Source organism: Euwallacea fornicatus, chromosome 9 (genome assembly GCF_040115645.1).
Source record: "Euwallacea fornicatus isolate EFF26 chromosome 9, ASM4011564v1, whole genome shotgun sequence".
NCBI classification, from domain to species: Eukaryota; Metazoa; Arthropoda; class Insecta; order Coleoptera; family Curculionidae; genus Euwallacea; species Euwallacea fornicatus.
The window spans coordinates 2028199-2047861 of record NC_089549.1 but is presented as its reverse complement, the minus strand read 5'-3'; the positions used below and the strand labels follow the sequence as shown (position 1 = coordinate 2047861).

The 19663-nt window shown below is 38.2% G+C and overlaps 1 protein-coding gene and 1 pseudogene across 3 annotated transcripts in view; both read right to left on the bottom strand.

Annotated features, from left to right (window-relative positions):
- Positions 1–19663, bottom strand: part of LOC136341052 (uncharacterized) — a 50869-nt gene that overhangs the window by 24771 nt on the left and 6435 nt on the right. The window lies entirely within an intron of this gene.
- Positions 8211–18938, bottom strand: LOC136341259 (mitochondrial 2-oxoglutarate/malate carrier protein-like; annotated as a pseudogene).

Here is a 19663-nt window from a genome sequence, read left to right as displayed (position 1 = left end):
GTTTGTGGAGCCACTTAAAACGTCGATTCTATGTCATCGAACCGGGCGTTTCCAACCCATACGTACCGCGCATTGCCAACATTTACTCAATCGACTCGTAATAACTTCACTTTTATTTACAGAATGTAAATCGTAACCTCTATTTTTGTGCCGGAGTCAAATTAAAGTTAAGTGAAATTGTCGTAAATTGTTAAGTACATTTTGATTGCGCACGCGTAATGGCCACTTTTTTCTTTTGCGTTATTTCACTTTACCTCGGATATTTTCCGTTACCGCAGTAAACTGAAAGAGGTAAAATAACTGAACGTATATAACTGAATTTGCGCATCTTTGAGAAGCCGCCATCTCGGTTGTGTTGATAGCAGAGGCTTGAAACTCGGGGGTTATAAAGTGTGTGAAATTACCTTCAAAACGAGGTGTCACTCGAACCCCTCTTCCATTTAAGATTTTGCGGATGAACACTCTCCCGCTTAGGGTGTTGTAGATAGGGGAGTCTGAAAAAATGTTTTCCCTCGAATATAAGTTTTCCGTGTCCGAGCGTTTTTTCATAAGTTCCTTTCGCCGATCAGAACTGCACATGTTTCGTTTTCATACGGCCACCCTATAAATCTTTCTATATACTTTAGACAATGTCGGCGCTTTTAAAAATCGGCAAAAGACATAAATTTCTCAAAGGAAACATTATTTAGCTATAACGGCAGACTTCAGACAACCGTAACGTATATGCAGGAATATTAAAACTTCAATTACGCTCAGCTGCATATCCAGGTGATGGATGAAATGAAATGCCTGGCAGAATTTCGTGACGGTGAGAAATAGAGTCTGGAAATGTATTAAGAGTGCATTAGGAAGGTGCAGTTCCTTCAACGACAATGCACTTCTTGCAGAAGAGATAGACGCTTAATGTTCTAGAAAAATTCCACTTAATCTGTCTTGGGCAAAAAAATCAAAGAACGTAGACGTGCGCTGGCACGAAGATTCCTTGAGATAATAATTATTTTTTTTTGCGATTTTAGAGCAAAGACTTGGCCATAGTTGGTTCCCAAAGCTGGATGAACGTCTGGGGCGACTCCAGTGGGGTTGGTGAGGTGCAACTGCCAAATTTAACTGATTCGAGGAATTTGAAACACAACTAGTTTGGGAATATTACTCCACTCAACAAGATAACTAATGAACTTTGGGATGCTCGCTTACTTGAGATTCAAAGTGTAGAGCTAAAGCTGAGTAACCTGAGGTTGCGAACATTTGCTCCGGTAAGTGATCCGAACAATAAAAAAAAATCCTTTTGAGCTCCGTATTATCATAGAGGAAATGAAATATTGCTGATGTTGTTCTTGGAATTTTTCTGAGCTAGATGTGCACAAGTCGAAATCATAAACTTTATCGACATCAGTTTGGCGTATTCATGTTTGAATTTATAAAAACAGCGATTACTCGTATCATGAGTTACAACTGTGGAAAGTTTTATTTCCATTTATTTTTCCATATTTAACGTTAAATCACTCCCATTCTACACCTCCTGATAATTTCGTTTATTTTATCATGCATCAAAGGTATAGCACCCGCGACGACGCATCCATTAGCGTTATCGTGGGTGCTGCCTCATAATCATCTCATCTAATGGTGGACTTTCATATGTCTAAGTATAGCTTAGTATAACGGGTTTCTGTTATTACATCGCGACCTTTTACAACTCCCATTTTCCAGAATATTATGGATTTGATCTGCTGAAATTACGTACCGGGTGGGCAAATTTCGATGTTTTTATGGGAAATCTGCGAAACAGTAAGAGATAAAAAACTGATAAGGCGTTCCGATGTCCTCTTTTTGAGAAAAAATTAATGCCAGTTTCTGACTATTTTAACGTCTTTTGTGCTCGCGTTTTAAACTGAAAATTTCGACTTTCGACATTTTCGAAAATTCCTTCTAACTTTTTTATTTCGCTAGTTAAGTAAAAGGCACTTTTACATCATTGGAACACTTTTTTGAGTAGATTGCAGTAGGAAAGATGAAATTTTTTAAAGTCCAAGGTTTTTAGAGTCATGCCTTAAAGTCGATTTTTTTTATCATTTTTGGTTTTGGCGTCGTTAAAGAGATTTTTTTTCTCTTTAAAACAAAATGCAAATCTTCGCATCATTCGCATCGAAAAATCACAATGAACAATTTCCTAAATGAGCCTTTTTAATGACTAATCCAGATGTATCCCTCACCTATAATATACGTCACTCTAAATACAAAATGGATCTGAAACGTCACGTTAATTCATCAGAGCAATTAGGTTTGGACATTAATTGTATTTTAAAATAGGGGAAATCGTTGGATTTCCAATATTAACTGGGTTTAATTACGTTTTCAGCCCGTTTTACAAAAAAAGATGATAGAGCTGGTCAAACAAAGAGATTTATAGGTCAATTGGAAATTTTATATCTTCATTTCAACTATAGTTAATTGACGATGTCTGAGAGATTTATGGATAAGAGGGATTAATTGAAAGCAGCAAATTTGTGGACGAAAAAATGACGAAAATGGAGTTTAATTTTGAACCTCCTAGTCCCCTGTTTCTAGACATAAGGAATTTGTAGGAGATAAATAGGACAAATGAATTCTAGGCTGAAACCCGAAACAGCCCGGGTTTCTATTGCCAAAAACAAACACTCCTTCAGCTCTGTTTAATTACTAACAGTCTCGACTTAGTGACAAGAATTCGGTGGAATTTAAACCCTGTTTCGATGTTTAGAATACCAAAAACAAACTCTCGCTCGAAACGCAAACTTCCAACCAAGATCGAATCAACTGCTGGAAGTAGCCGCAAATAAAATGGGTTTGAGTTTTCTCCTATCTATGCCCAACTACCATTTGGTCGCAGAAAGGGAGGTGGAATGAAAACATATAGGAAAATCAATCGATTGGAATTTATATTATATGCATTGGAGATGAGGGTTTCGTGAACGCAACTGCTCCCCAACTTCGGCCAAGCAGGAGATCTAAATCGGAGTTTAATTATTACAATAAACAATAAAATCGGGAATTTTCCGTCAACTTTTAACGCGTTTCGAAATCAAGTTTTAAGTCGGCTGAAAGGAAAGCACTTTCGAGCTTAACAAAGTTGGACGAAGTTTTATCACTGCTCTCGCGAACCGATTTTCTTTTCGAAAGGCATTAAATTAGATTCTAAATCTAGGCTGAGAGGTCTAAAATTTGCCCAAGAGCTTTTCCTCTCGCTATAATTAGCTTCGGGTCTTCGAAAGATTAGAAAGGATTTGATTGCCTGTTTCGCGAAAATTGCGATGTATCGAAAAGCGAGTCGAATAATTTTCTTTCCCTTAAAGTCTCTATTAGGACATGAAGCAATGAAATTGCCTAGCCTATGTCGGGAGGAGTTGATGTTGAGATTATTCAGTTGATAAGGGCATTCAAAGCACGTCAGCTGGCTGGGTTTAGAGATCTAATTAGACTTTAATGACCTTAAGGTTAATGTAGTTACAGCATTCGTTTTTGAGCCCTGAAACGCCGCTCCGCGCTCCAAAATAGACTATGGACAGGACAAAAAAGCCTTGAATGTATTGCCTATTTGCCCCCAACGGCTGGCTTTCGAATTTTTTCGTCAGTTTTTTACTACTGAATTGTAAATTCGTACTTACCAATCTATGTTTTACGGGCCGGTTTTGAACTAGCTCGACGAATTTCTTAAATTTAATTTAATTATTAATCGCCCGTTAATATGCACACGCGTTAGAGCAGGTTAGTTCGGGTTAGCCCATGTTTTCCGAAGTAAATGCCTTGCGGCGATTCCGGGAAAGACCCAGGGTGAAGGGAGGAGGTTTTTAGCGGGCAGGAGTCCCCTACACGGGCGAGTCCCACATAACGCGGTTGCTAGGCCGTCAGACCTACGAAGGTTTTCCTCCTCTACAAAAAAAAAGGTCAGTTCGGGTTAGTGCCGTTTAGGAGTCTTTCGACAGAAAACGAGTAAATCACTGCTCTTCACAAAAAAAAAAAAATCTTACTTCCTTATTTAATTTGAAAAACGAGTTCTCTGGAGGTTTTTTTACACGTCTTACCTTTTTTGAGTGAAAAACACACGATCATGCACGCGTATGAACGGGAGAGAGTTGCACATCTACGGATCCTGTCTGAGACAGCTAACAGATAGATGAAGGCTCAGAAGATTGGATATAATTTCAAGTGAAATCATTCGAATTCACAGAACAACATGGGAATCGAAGGTTCATTAAATGTAACATAAAACTCTCGATGTTCTGTCTTTCTGTCCGATATTTTTTTGCAATTCGCCGAGCTTGAGTTGTTTTCTTTATTATAACTCAAGGGGTATCTTTTTTGCCGTTACACAAGTGCCGATTAAGTTAATGTCATACACTTACACGGAGCTAAAAGCGCTCGTTATCTACAAAAAACTATAGCCCCATCTCAGTTGAAAGGGTCCTAAAATTTTCATAAGCCTTTAGAACATCGAAAACCGAGTCTTATTGCCCCATTGCGACCATTTTCGTCTAACTGCGGACCATTCCGATATGGGCTAATGTTTAAATGGTGGGTACTTTGTTTTTTCGTCGCGTCGAAATCATTAATTCCACTACTGATACGGTCTACAGGGCTTCCCGAATGTTTGAACTCTAAATGGCATTGATAATTTATTGCTATATACAGTGGCGGACACAAGCACGGAAAGGTATTTTCTTTAGACACTTTTTTCCCTAATTGAACAACTACTAAACACCAGTTACATACTCAACTTTTACCAACTCAATAATTATTATGACATAATAGGGAAAACAAAGAACCGTTATTTTTCCAGACAAAAGTGTGGAAAGAAGGTTTCAAAAGACTATTGTACCCTTCTTTTCGGAAACAACTTGATATTTCGCGGAATATACCTTTGCTTCGAGGACTGCTCTAAATCTTCTGGACATTGAATCCACAAAGTCCTGACAGACCGCTCTTCCACTCATCTTCCGGTATCTCTCACAAATCTCGCAATTATTAATCGAATTTTCCGCTCTAAGTAGTCCCACAAACGTTCTAGTGGATTTAAATCGGGTGATTGGGACGGCCACTCCAAAATACCAATGCTTTTTTCCGATTTGGTACCGGTCTATTTGTTATCAGCTGAGAGACGTGTTTAGGATCGTTGTTCTGTTAAAACCTCAATAGTAGAGGCGTTTGTTCTTCAGTAAGTGACAACATGGTATTTTATAAAAAAATCTCTGCGCATAAATCCATCCATTTTCCATCTGTTCTGAATAACGGTCCCGTTTTACATCGAGAAAAACATCCCCCGCCATCACCCCGTCACTTTCATGGCTCAGTGGAAGTTTTTGATACTTTATATCACATTTTTGGTTCAGTGGTCTTCGAACATATGATTTTTCACCCGATCCAAATATTTTAAACTTACTTTCGTCACTCCACAGAACGGTATTCTAGTTTTGGGTACTCCAGTGTAAGTGCCTCTTTGCCAATTGAACTCTCTTCTTGCGATTTTTTTTAGCAAAGGACTCTTTACTGGATTTCTTCCGAAAAGACCATCCGCACAGAGGCGTCGTGTCACAGTGCGGACAGTTACAATCAAATTTAAATTTTCGCGAGCTTCCTCGTTTATCTATTGAGATGATTCACGTGGGCCTTTTTCCGATAGCTTTTTAACGGACTTTTGCGCGTAAGGGCTAGTTTTCTAGTGCCACAGATTGGATATTTTTTCAAAATTTTTCGCACCGCACCTTCTGATATTCTTAAATATTTTGGTGTTGCTCACTGTTTCAACCCTTGTCCATTTGATTCTACGACCCTGTTCCACGACCCTTCGTGGAAACGATTGTTTTTATTCATTTGCAAAGCAACACTATAATGGAACTAAAGAAGTGGCCACAATAGCGGAAATTTGAATTAACTTCCGTACCTTTGACCGAGCCCTCAACAAGAAAATCCTGATAGGAAAGGACTGTGTATGGTCAGAAATATAAACAGTTAAAAATGTTTATTATCCATCTTGGCTGTTATTATAAATAACACAACGTTCCTTTTTGATTGACCTTGCTTGAAAAAATGCCAAACGCCACTGCAAATGAAGATCTGGCCATACTTGTGTCCGCCACTGTATATGTATTTCCATACTTTCCAATATCTTTGTTTAATTATGTACCTATGAAGTTTTGTGGCCATTATTCTAGTCAACCAACTGGTACAGGCTCTTAATCCGGAAGACATAATACCGCAACTGAGCCATAAATTTCCGAACAAATCTCTTAAGCCCCTTCCTAATACCTCAGCAAACACAATTTATGTTCAATGATTTTTCTCTATGGGCATCGGTGCGTAAAAATAATGGCTCCCGTCCCTGATTTTTATATTTTTTCCTCTTTATATTTTAAGGTTTCCAGACTTCCAAGATAAAGGCTGTCCAGATTTTCCAATGATTTTCAATACCCATTTTAATCTCCCGCTACAAAAGCTCAGGCGAAATTAAATTTAGGAAAAGCTCAAACCGCTTTTCTATTTTCAGCCACATAATTACATTTTTAGTCGATCGAATGTGACTAATGAACTGGCGGCAATGGAAGAATGGAGCTTATTTGATTGAACCTGGGGAGAATGGATATTACGAGCCTTTGTTTTTAGATATTTCCACTCCTCATCTTCCCGCAGAACAATGAGGAACGAAGGGGATTTATAGCGCTGAGGAGCGGTTTTGTTTATAGGCGGGTGTTTTTACAAAGTGAACTAATTAGAAACCAATTTTTTAACATTCATCTTGTTACATGGAACGAAGGAGTGGTAATGAAGGAAACTCGAAAAATGCGGCATTTTTCTTTTGAAATTTCGGCCGCTAGTTAAGGATAATTACTCCAAAGTCTTTTGGCCCGGACAGAAAACAGAAGAAGAATTAATTGAATTATTTTCTAATTTTATTATCAGAGATGAGGGCTACAGCCCATCCCTTTTACCACCAGATATTTTTGAATGAATTAGTCGAGGGACCGTGGCTCACCGAAGGATAATTACGGTCCCAAAATGCTTTAGTTTGGTTGAAACCTGCGTAATCCCCAATGAAGAAAAACTACAGGCCTAGAATGGCCGCCTATAGTTAGAGATAATTTTTAGACCATTTGAATGGGTTTATTCCGTACATAACTTCTCACTGCGTCCCAACACGAAGTTATTCTTTAATAGCTTTTTAATCGATAAGTTTATTAAATGATGGAGATTAATAATCCAGACTCCTTAACGTGCGAGCATAACAAGTGCGTCAATGGACGTCGTGATCATTAATCGGTGTTTTTCCTCTGGCGAAGTTTATCATATGACTCATGGTATCCCTAAAAAAGCTGTTGACGTCACAGTACATTAAGGTTCACTATCAAACATTGCTGTTTTGAACTTGACGCAATGCCGTTCACTGTACCTTCATGTGGACAAAGTCTTTAGATTTTCTTTCAAAGTAACTATACGAGGAAAGTAAATACGTATTTAGGAAACCGTGAGAGACCACGATTTACTAAATTAAGATATCATTTTTGATATTTCTGTCCGTTTCAGGAAATATTTTTGAACGATTAGAACTTGCAATTTGGCAAAGGAAAGTTCTGCTAAAACCTCGATATCCTCTTTATCTGCTGCCCAATGTCTTTAATAAAAGTTTCCTTTTTGTACTCTGTTCCATTTGAACACGTCTTACAACAAAGTTTTAAATTAATGAACGACTCTCCCAGGATCAAAACTAAGTCTGGGGAAAAACTATTCGTGTCGATGGAAGGAAATTGATAAAGAATGGGGAATTGTAATGGGCGTGTTCTCTCTCATGGTCTAATTAAAAAATGCGAACTTTTTAGACCGTATTTGGGATGATTTTATGCCCTACAAAGTACTCAGAGATTAAGAGAATGACTCAAAATTTTTTTCCAACAATCTCACTTTCTTCTCCAACAATTATCAATACGATAATACGGCTAAATCCAAGATTATTGAACGTTTCCTTAAGCCCAACGTTGACTTTTGCTGTGCCTCTTTTTCTATTTCTCCTTGCTTAATTTCGAAATGTGTCCTGTAGGCAGAGTTGAACTGTTTCGTTAAAAACCAAGAGTCCCAGGATACACCAAAAACTTTTTAATACTTCTTATTACTACACAGAGTCTTTCCATTTTTATTCCATTTTTGTTCCATTTTTGCTGCCATCCGCTTCAGATTTATCTCTTCATTCAGTGATTCCTGGAATATCTCCTGTAGGCTGAACTAAATTGATCCAAAGGCACAAAGGTAATGATAGTATGAGGGCCGATTCTCAGCCAATAAGGAATAAATCCTTTCCAGAGGGCCAATGGCCCATCTTTCTTTACTATGACTATCAAAATTTGACTTGAGCTAATCTGTTTCTTTCCGCTTTTGGAATTGGAGGTTTTACATTCGCGTTTTTGTAATGTCTATTGGTAAACTGAGGGTACACGTTACTTATCCTGAGGAAAATTATTGAACAGTAATATTTTCAGAGGAAAAAAAAAATCGATCTGACCAGAAATCATTGAAGAACAGAAATGTAGGAATAAGCTTTCGCTGAAATGTCCCTCTGAAAACAAGATTTGCTCGCTTTGGGAGTAAGTGGCTAATTGGGCGGCATTGGTAACCTGTAGCATCATCGATTTAATGCTTAAATTTATACAGGTATCACTTATTCAAGGGGAGACATAAGGATTGTGCACGTGAGACAAGGATAGTACAAGGGTTGATATGTCTCCGACAAAGACCAACGAAGTGGGTTGCGTTGCTGGCGTGGGCGGAGTTAGCTCGTGCGACATCCCCACTTCGATGTTTAGATTATTATCGATTTCGCTACAATCGCGGCAATGGAAATTTAAAAAAATATCAGATATTATATACAATAAATGATGTACGTTTTTAGTCATGCAAAAGTCCCAGCCGAATGATTCAGAAAGCTTAGGTTGCAGAAATCGCACTGCCAGAAACCGTCGTTATCGTCTTTTACATTTTTATTACAGTCAGAACTCACGAATGAATGATTTATACTGAGTCAAATAATTTCATAATTAAATGTTAGACTTTATTCAATTAAGATAAATAATTTACAATAATTATTACAAGTACAAAAACGATTTTAATCTATAATAAACACTAACTATTCAGACTTTTATGTTTCTAATTAATCTATAATTCAAAGCAAAAAGTATAAATGAAAATAAATGAGATAAAAAACCAATTAATTCATCACTAGAACTTATTTTACTTAAAATTCTAAAACGGTGAGAGAACTGGTAACACTAAAGTGACTCCGCCCACTAGGCCGGTCCATCCGGCCGACGTTTCCACTTCGATGTTTAGATTAATATTGATTTTGCAGTCTTCGCGACGATGGAATTTTTTTAAATACCAGAGCATAAAATAGCAACGTAAATAAATTTAAAAAACGAGCAGTCGATCAGTAGGATTTAAATTTAGTAAAAGTTCTGAAGCGGTGGGAGTTCTTTTAGTATTGCACTAACCCCGCCCACTGGGCCGGCCCGTCCGGTCAACGTCCCCACTTCGATGCTTTGATTAGTATGGATTTTTCTGCCTCCGCGGAGATGAAAATTTTAAAAAATGTATTAGAGCAAAAAGCAGCACTGTAAATAAATGGAAGAAACGATCAATCCACCACTAAAATTTAATTAAAAAAAAAAAAAATGAGAGATCTGGTCACAACGGACTGACTTCGCCCGCATCAGCTGCTAGTCTCAACCTATTTCGTTAGTCTTCGCCGGAGGCATATTGACCTTGTGCGGTCCTTCTCCCACTTGGAAAATCCCAATATGTCCACTTGTACAATCCTTATGTTTCCACCTGAGCTGGTGGTACCCGTGTTCGATGATAGTTTTACCATCGCTCTAGCCATAGTCGGCTCAGTCCCTTTCCAGCACGTGGCAAGTCCTTCCTCCCTACAGATTCTTATAAGGGCAACGAAGACATTTTTATAACTTCTCTTTTTCTGCGGTGGAAGCCTGCCATCTGAAGTCATTCTGATTAATGCAACGTAGGGGGTGCCCGCAAGTGTTCCGCACACCCCGGCGAACATCCCAATCAAAGCCTTAACGGCAAAGTAGGGGGTTTACCATCTCGAGTCAGCAGCTCAAAAAGCCACGTGTAGGTACCTATAGGAAACAGAACACTCGCGCTTAATTTCGACAAAACCACCATTACGTAATTAATGATAAAATAGAATTTCACCTTACCGGAAGACCTTAAGCAAGTTGCATTCCCTGGAAATGAGACATTCTAATTAGTGAGGCCAGGAATAATTAAAATACCTCGCCCAATTTAGGCATCATAAGAGTTATGGAAGGAAATTGAAATCCGGTGCTATACCGAGGCTTTTCATCCAGCTCTTTCTAAATCTGGAATTCGGAAGTACATGTTTAATTATTGTTGAAGCAGGTTCCGTGGGAACTTCTAATTAAAAATCTAAATTTGCTCGAGGCCTCTATAGTGTTGTTGATTGATGTAAATCGTGTATCGTGCCTGTCTAGGTAAAAGTTGTCGAAATATTGCTAGCAAAAGTGAGACAAAGAGAAATAAAATACCAATGCGGAAATATTGGAATGAGAAAAATTGTAATTTGCTGCCTTGCTGGCAGTATTCGTTTAGCAGCCAACTCGGTAGCGAAAATCCAATTTTGAATGGTTAATTTTAAATAACATAACAATATGAAAGTTATAATTGTAGGGGCAGGGATTGGATCCAACTACATATACAAAATGTAAATGTACGGAAAGCAAATGTGGAGAAATATTAATGCCATAGATGCTACAATGGGCCCTTCATTATTTGAATTAATTCAATTCAGGTGTGTCCATAAAACCAATTGTTGCGTTTTGTTAGTGTACAGTGCCGGAGTAATCTGGCATTCGGCGTCTTACCCCAACACAAAGGGGAGGACTTATTATTTACAGTGCTGAAGGTTGAGTTATCGAAGGACCACACAGCTTAGACGGCTCCGAACCGGGTTTAAACATACACCTGATGCCGGATCACACTTTGAGTTTTATTCAAAACAAAAAAAAAACAACACTGAACACCTGACCTAAAGTCTAAAAACAACAGGTACTAAAATAATACGAGAGAACCACAAGATTCTTGGTACTTCCAAGTTTGTACTTATATAGCGTTAACAGTTAGATAAGTGATTAAATGAGCGAGCCAAAGGTACCTTACTAGGGCTGTAAGGACCAAAACCAAGGGCGCAAGTGAGAATGAAAAAGAGTTGTTGATATTGCAGACGCTCAAAGCTGACTGTTGGCCTTTTAGTAACACTCCGTTAACGTAATAAAATATAGTGTTTGTTTAGTCTAAGACCTAAATTATGTCCGGTGATTTGTCTATGTTATTAAAGGTACAGTTATATGATCACCCCATAAAGGCTTATTGCCTTGATGGTATAAACATATACATAATTCTATGACCGAGTGTTACGTTTAGAAGACCATAAATTGTCTTAGGCTAATGTTAGGGATGCCGAGGGAGATTCGGATCTTACATGGGTTTGTTGGTTGCAGTCATAACATAGACCAACAGATTTATTAGTCTGGCTAACGATGGTATTTTCGGGGAGGGGCTCAAAACGAGCATGTTTTTTTCTAGTTAGTTCTTAAGCTGATGTGGTGACCGAATCAACTCAATATATTCAGATCGTAATCCATTGAACAATAAATTATTTATAAAATAAATAATTATTTTTCTTTATGTTCACGATCCACCGATAAAATTGGCGCAGTCGGTAGGATCCTTTCGGGTGTATCAGAAAAGTGAAAAATTCGGAAAATCGAGTGTTCGAGTGTTGACGACCCAACTAAGAGGCGTTACATCTTCGTGATCTCCACTTTTTCGAAGACCACCCCAACTGGCACCTTCTGTTCCAACAGTTCAGAAAGGATCTCCCCAACCACGGACCAGACCTTGAGACTCCTGGCACACGACAGTGCACCAGAAGGACATATTGGCCTACGCTGGTGTCCACTACAAACGGAAGCCTACCTGAGAAGTGAATCTCCTTGGCGAAACTCCGTTTGATACAGGAAGGAAGCTGGAAACACAGTGAGTCGTCTCCTTTAGCTAGACAACCTGTTATTAGTTCATGAAAAAATTCAAGAAGCAAACATTAAGTGAGATAACTTATCCACGAATCGGGAAACATTTAGACGCTAGTAATAGTTCAAATTCAGAAACCTATATTAAGCAACTCTACAACGAAATAAGTGTACTAGACGTAAATAAGATGGCCGACGCTTTGAGATCGACTGTCACTCTCTTGAAAACTTTTGACGGGACACCATCCCGCTTAGAATTCTTCATAACCCAAATTGATACTTTTCACACACGATACTTTAATAACGACCCATCTCAACAGGAATATGTATTGCTTGCTATAAAGTCAAAAATAATAAATGAAGCTGAAGATTTTATTTTAACTCGACCAGATTTAAAAACCTGGGCTGAGATCAGGATTGCTTTACAGCAAAAATTCAGCGATCCCATCACAAGGGCCAACTTACAGCAGCAACTTATATTCCTAACAAGAAAAAACGAGTCAATTCAAGACTATGTCCAGACGCTCAAAGCCTTAGTCACGAAAATTAGTACTAAAATATGTACCGAAGTCAACAATGCCGAAGCTCGAACAATATTGATTTCTCAGACGGAACTAACGGCAACTCAAAACCTCCTGTCAAACATCTCGAATGAATTAAGGACCTTACTCATAGTCCAAAACCCACAAAATCTTAACACCGCCCTCGACATCATTACAAATTACGAAATACTAACCAGTCAAACAACCTTTAAAAATAACTATTTGCAAAGGGCAAAACCACCCTCACATAATCCACAACTCTTTCGAAATCACAACCCAAACAGAAATCAAAATACTACACCCATCACCAATCAAATAACTCATCAAAATTCATCTTTCAGTCCCAATCAAAGAAGATTTGACCAAATACCTCAAATAAGATTTAATCAAGCACCCCAACAAAACTACCCGCGACCCATGTCCGGAGTTAGCACCATAAAAGGAAGGTTAACTCACGTCAGACCCCAACAAAATTACTATCAACCCCGTGCGCATTTAACAGAACGACCTAAATATACGGTACAAGAACTTACTCATTTAGAGAATAATGAAACCATTGATACCTATCCTGACGAATTAGACATTCAAGCCGATGATGATGCTGGATTTGAGGAAAATGTCGAAAGCCTAGCAGATCAAATTGAAAATTTTCACTTACAAGCCTTGGAAAAGAACCCTGTCTAAGCCTTAACAGCCATCAGATAAATCAGCTACCCTATATTCAGATCCCAAATTCTAACATAAAATTGCTTGTAGACACAGGTTCTTATGTTTCTATTCTGAGACCTTCCATAGCCGAAACATTCTATCCTGAAACCATTATCCCCTATCGTAGCATCCTCCAAACGTGCGCAGGTTCGAAAAAGACAACAGCTAGAGCAAAGATTCCCCTACTTTCAGGATACGGCATTTCGAAATCAATAGAATTTATCCTCTATCCATTCCATGAGTACTTTGATGGAGTACTAGGAATCAGAGACCTTTGCAGCTTAAAACTAAACATCGACTTGAAAAATGAAACTTTAAAGAACGAATACATATCAATCCCTTTTTCCTACAGAAAGGATTTTGACAATTTTATGATTGAACTTTCTCCTAAAACTATACAACGAACAATTTTCAAAACTAAATTACCTAACGAAACTACGTACATAATTAATCATTTCAGAAATGAACAAATCGAAATTCAACCAACGCTAGTAACCATCCACGATCAAACCTATACTATGGAAATCCTTAATCATACTGACCAAACCGTCACACTAAATTACAACATAAACGACAATCTATTTCTCGAACCTATAAATGTGGACAATTTTGAGTTTTTTCATTTTAAAGGTGATATCGAGCAAAGTCAAGAAACGCAGCATGAGGAAATTGAGTATAAATCTTTAGTTCGAGTCGAACAGTTGAATTCGGAAGAACGAACTGAACTAATGAAATTATTAAAGAAATATAATCGAGTCTTATACAAGCCAAATACTCCTTTGACTTTCACAAATCAAGTGAAACATGTCATCAGAACAACGGATGAGATACCAGTCCATGCAAAAAATTACAGGTATCCATACATTCACAAAGAGGAAATACATAGTCAAATCAACCAAATGTTACTAGACAAGATCATAAGACCTTCGAACTCTCCATGGAGCTCCCCAGTTTGGATAGTTCCAAAAAAAATAGATGCATCCGGCAAACGAAAATGGAGACTAGTCATTGACTACCGCAAACTTAACGAAAAGACAACCGACGACAGATATCCCCTGCCAAATATTACAGATATTTTAGACAAACTGGGTAAATGTCAATACTTTACGACGCTTGATTTAGCCAGTGGTTTCCATCAAATTGAGATGGATTCTGATAGCATAGAGAAGACCGCGTTCAACGCAGAGAACGGACATTACGAATTTACTCGAATGCCCTTTGGCTTAAAGAACGCGCCTTCCACCTTTCAACGTGCAATGGATAATGTTTTACGTGGACTACAAGGGAAAATCTGCCTTGTATACATGGACGACATTATCATCTATTCCACCAGTTTGCAAGAACATTTAAACTCCTTGAAACTAGTCTTTGATCGTCTTATCTCAAGTAACCTTAAAATTCAGCTGGATAAATCTGAATTCCTAAAGAAAACCGTCGAATTTTTGGGCCACGTTGTAACTCCTGACGGAATCAAACCAAATCCGAAAAAGGTAATCGCCATACGAAACTTTCCTATTCCCAGGACCCCCAAGGACATTAAATCATTTCTTGGCCTAATTGGTTATTATAGGAAGTTCATAAAAAATTTTGCCAAAATTACCAAACCTTTAACACAATGTTTAAAGAAGAATATTAAAATAACGCACAATAAGCAATTCACAGATGCCTTCAATCTTTGCAAAGAAATTTTAATGAACGATCCTATTCTATGCCATCCCGACTTTACCAAACCTTTTATACTCACGACAGACGCATCAGACTACGCAATCGGTGCTATACTATCACAAGGACCCATAGGAAAAGACCTACCCATCGCCTACGCGAGTAGAACCCTTAATAACGCAGAATGTAATTACTCCACTATCGAAAAAGAGCTTTTAGCCATTGTTTGGGCTACAAAGTATTTCAGGCCTTATCTATTCGGCACTAAATTTACCATAATTACCGATCATAAACCTCTCCAGTGGTTATTCTCTATAAAAGAACCCAATTCTAAATTAGTGCGATGGAGATTGAAACTACAAGAATATGATTATACAATTCAGTACAAAAAAGGTTCGAAAAATTCAAATGCAGACGCCCTTTCACGCCCGTCTAAAGAAATAAATCTTCTAGAAACGGAACCATCACCTACACATGTATCGACTGATGTCGAAAAAAAAAGGACCGATGAGGATCAGTATCTGTGGCACGACAGGATTAAACATTTTTTCGAAACACAGGAAAACTTATTCGAAACCCCTACAAAAAAAAAAAAAAAACAAACTGTAAAGATGGACATAAAACTCGATTCCTTCGAAAAAGCCCCTTTTTCTCAGGCTTAAGGAGGGAAGAGTTATATGATCACCCCATAAAGGCTTATTGCCTTGATGGTATAAACATATACATAATTCTATGACCGAGTGTTACGTTTAGAAGACCATAAATTGTCTTAGGCTAATGTTAGGGATGCCGAGGGAGATTCGGATCTTACATGGGTTTGTTGGTTGCAGTCATAACATAGACCAACAGATTTATTAGTCTGGCTAACGATGGTATTTTCGGGGAGGGGCTCAAAACGAGCATGTTTTTTTCTAGTTAGTTCTTAAGCTGATGTGGTGACCGAATCAACTCAATATATTCAGATCGTAATCCATTGAACAATAAATTATTTATAAAATAAATAATTATTTTTCTTTATGTTCACGATCCACCGATAAAATTGTACGTATACACGTACAGTTCGCCGGAGAGACCAGAGCCGGCTGGCCGCTATCGACTACACACGATCAGTCAGACGGCAGGTCAGGACCTGTCGTCCGCCGATACACGAAGGAAATTGTGACGTGTGTAGTCCCGTATATCAGTTCTTGGACTTGCCGGTACAAATTTTAGTCCGTATCAAAATTTTTACCGTAAATAAATACATAGGTACACGTGAGCATTCCTTGTCTGTGTCAGGATTATTAATCAATTATCTGATAATATCACAGGGTTTCGCCTCTAAATCCCTCCAAAGATAAGTGTGAGAAAACGGTAAAAGACTGTTATGAATCCCCTTGCATTTCTTGTTTGTGTTAAGATCATTCATCGGCAGTATCTGAAAGTGGTACAGGCTTTCGGTCCTGCTGTATATTTCTTGCTGTATTTTTTTTGCCATATATGGTTTGATGAGATTTAATAAAAATACGAAACATTCGTCACTGATTCGGAGATGATTTTTTGAGTCAGCAGCACTTGAGCAGCGAAGCTCCCGTGTCAATTCCATGTGTGACAAGGTACTACGTTTTTGTGACCAGTCCTTAACCGAAATTTTCTTTCTTTTTCTTTTTTGCCTTTCTTCTAATGGTACAATTATTCCAGCTGCACGTTCTTTTTGCGACATTTTTTAGAATGAAAACTGTCGCTCTAAATCGATCGTTTATAGCAAATTCCATAATGGTAACAGTTCTGTATCGTAAACGGCATAGAACTGAAGGCCATAATCCTTAAGTGAAACTGTTCGTGTGTATCCGACAATGGTGGCCGGCCGTACCTATCAATCCGATTATGGACGGTCGGCCGACTGTACATGTATAGATACCTTAAGGGTGTTGGGTTTCAATCAAGTGGACAATAATTTAGGGGTCTAGACTCAATAAATGGTGTTGGGTATTTTCCCAACATACAATTTCTCCTATTTGTCCTCGTAAATCCACATTTCGGTTCCCATTCTTCATCGATATATGTCCACAAATCTAAGACGAACTCTGTGCCAAAAATGGTCTTTTTATGGATTAAGTTGTTTTTCATTACACTTTTATATCTTTCGTTTTGAACCTTTTTATTATTGGTCACTCGAGTACACTCACCCTTTTATTGTTTTCATTTTTTTATCTTTTAGTCCCATTTTGGTACTTCTCGTTGTTGTTGCTCAAAAGCTCTGAAGAGAATAATTAACGTTTCCTGATCCTCCATTCGTTCGTCAGAGATTTACTTCACGTCAAGTATTTCTGTCATTGCTTCTCCTCTTTGTTTTCATTTTCCTCACCATCATGATCCTGTTTTACCTTGGATGTTTTGTTTCGACTATCTCTGTCCTCGACCCTTGTTTCCGTTTTGACTCGCCTTCTTCTGTTGTTTACCTCTCACCCCTATGGTTTCCTCCCAGAGAACTGCGAAAATAATTATCTTTCTATTTCTATTTGTTCACTTTATTGTTTCATTCGAGTCTTTATTATTCCCGTTACTATTCATCATTCTGTTTTTTTAATTCTCTCTTCATCCTCTCTGCATCAAAGTTGTTCGGGAGATACGTGAAGCCACGTCTGTGATGATGAATTACTTAATTCATTGATGATAGAAAGATCTACAACCGTATAGAAAAAAGGGTTGTCACGATGAGAATCTGACCGTGGAAAATCTGGATTATTTCATGGAACATATTTCCCTATGTTCGTCGTCTCTGTCCTCTATTTTATTTTATTGTGTATAATATCATAGAAGCAAAAACTATCCTGTAAAACAACTTTGCTTTATAAGATTTCTGTTTAACATTTTATTCTCGCATGGCACTTTAAACGAGAAACTTTCCATTATATCTCACAGCAGTACGTTTCATGTTTCATTTTAAGTTTCATATTTATATGGACTTCAGCAATGTTATACGGACACGTTTTATACATATAAACTTAGTTAGGAGGAACTCCTCCTGATCAGCCTGGCAACTGCACTTGTGCATATGTGCCATTGTAAAGGTTTCTAGACTACTTTTATAAAGTTTTCGTGATCGGGTTAGCTTATTAGCAAGGGGAAAAACACAGGCCCCATTTTAGTTATATTGAAATACCATGAAGCCCTGTTGCAAATTCAATAACATTTCATTTCACCCCTGTCACGTCCTGAGCTGCAACAGCTTTATCCCGTACATTCGATTCAATACTAACCCCTGCAAGTCTCTGCTATATGTTAACGGAAATAAACGAAGGGGGACAAAGCAACTCGTAATTTTAAATGTCAGTCATATCGTGCCACATTTTTCCTACATAGCTTCGAAGGGGGGAGGGGGGGGAGTCGCGGCAAATGAAACCCTGTATGTTGTCAGTCCGATGATAAGCAATTTAGAGAGGGGATATTAATGAAGTATACCAACGCCATTTACTAACCTAATCTGGTTGTGGTATATGTAGCCTGTGTTAACAGTCCTGCTGAAAGTCTGCTATAAAGGACTAAGAATCCTTCTTTTCGTACTGCGGAAGCCATAAGTTGGATAGATGTTTCACGTTCTCTTGCTCTTCCGTCCTCACCGCTCATCTGCATTCGATTTTTCAACAAGTCCATGGGGTGGATACCGCAAGTTCCCAACATTCCTATGTGAGACCACTCAGCTTTGGTGTTTTGGTTCGTTAAAGCTAATTTATGTTCGAAGCTTTAGCTGCTACCCCTCCAAATAAAAATTTATATTTGTTGGGTATTGGCTTCAGCTTCTGGGGTTGCGGTTGTTCTCCCATTTTTAGAGGTTTATTGTCTACTTGTAGATATAGATTTGTGAACTTTGAAATGGTGGTCGTTCGGGGACTTAGCGATGAAAAGGTTTTTCCTCTCTAATCGTGAAATGTCACGTAAAGAGCGACTGGAACGACGTAACCACGTGACGTTCATGTAAGGTATAAGTTCAGGTCGAGAGGTGGTAAAATTTATACAGGGCGTTTCAGAACTATGGAATCAAATTTCTAGGAATTATTCAGTGCACCGATAGAATATATCGGAGCATAAGAACACTTGCTCGTACATGTCTCCCTAAGGCGCTACGGCGTTATGATGATCTAAGACAATTATGTACGAACATGTTTTTATTCAGTTTTAGTACGTTTCATTTTAATTAATTTGTACAAAATAACACTACAGTAATTGTGCAAAATGTCGTCTTTAAACTTCGTTGCACCAGTTTAAACGACGTTGTCTACGGATTTGACTAGAGATATGATAATCATTTTGAACGCTTTCAATTGCCGCAGTGATTCGTGCATTCAAGTCTTGACTCGTTTCCACTAACGTTTCATCAACCAGAAACTTTACATGTTGCCACAGAAAGAAATCTGAAGGTATTAGATCGGGTGACCTAGGGGGCCACCGAGCCGGGCCATCTCTGCCGTTCCAATGTCGCCTGAACTAATGAAGTTCAAGGACAATAATTTCAACTATTTTCGTAGTTTCGAACAAAAAAATTAACGTACTAAATCTCAATATGGCAAATTCTTGCACGTAATTGTTTTAAAGCATTATAAGGTCGTAGTGCTTCAGGGGGATATTTATGGACACGGGTTTTTAGACTCAGATGTTTCTATTGTCACACCGAATAATCCTTAGAAA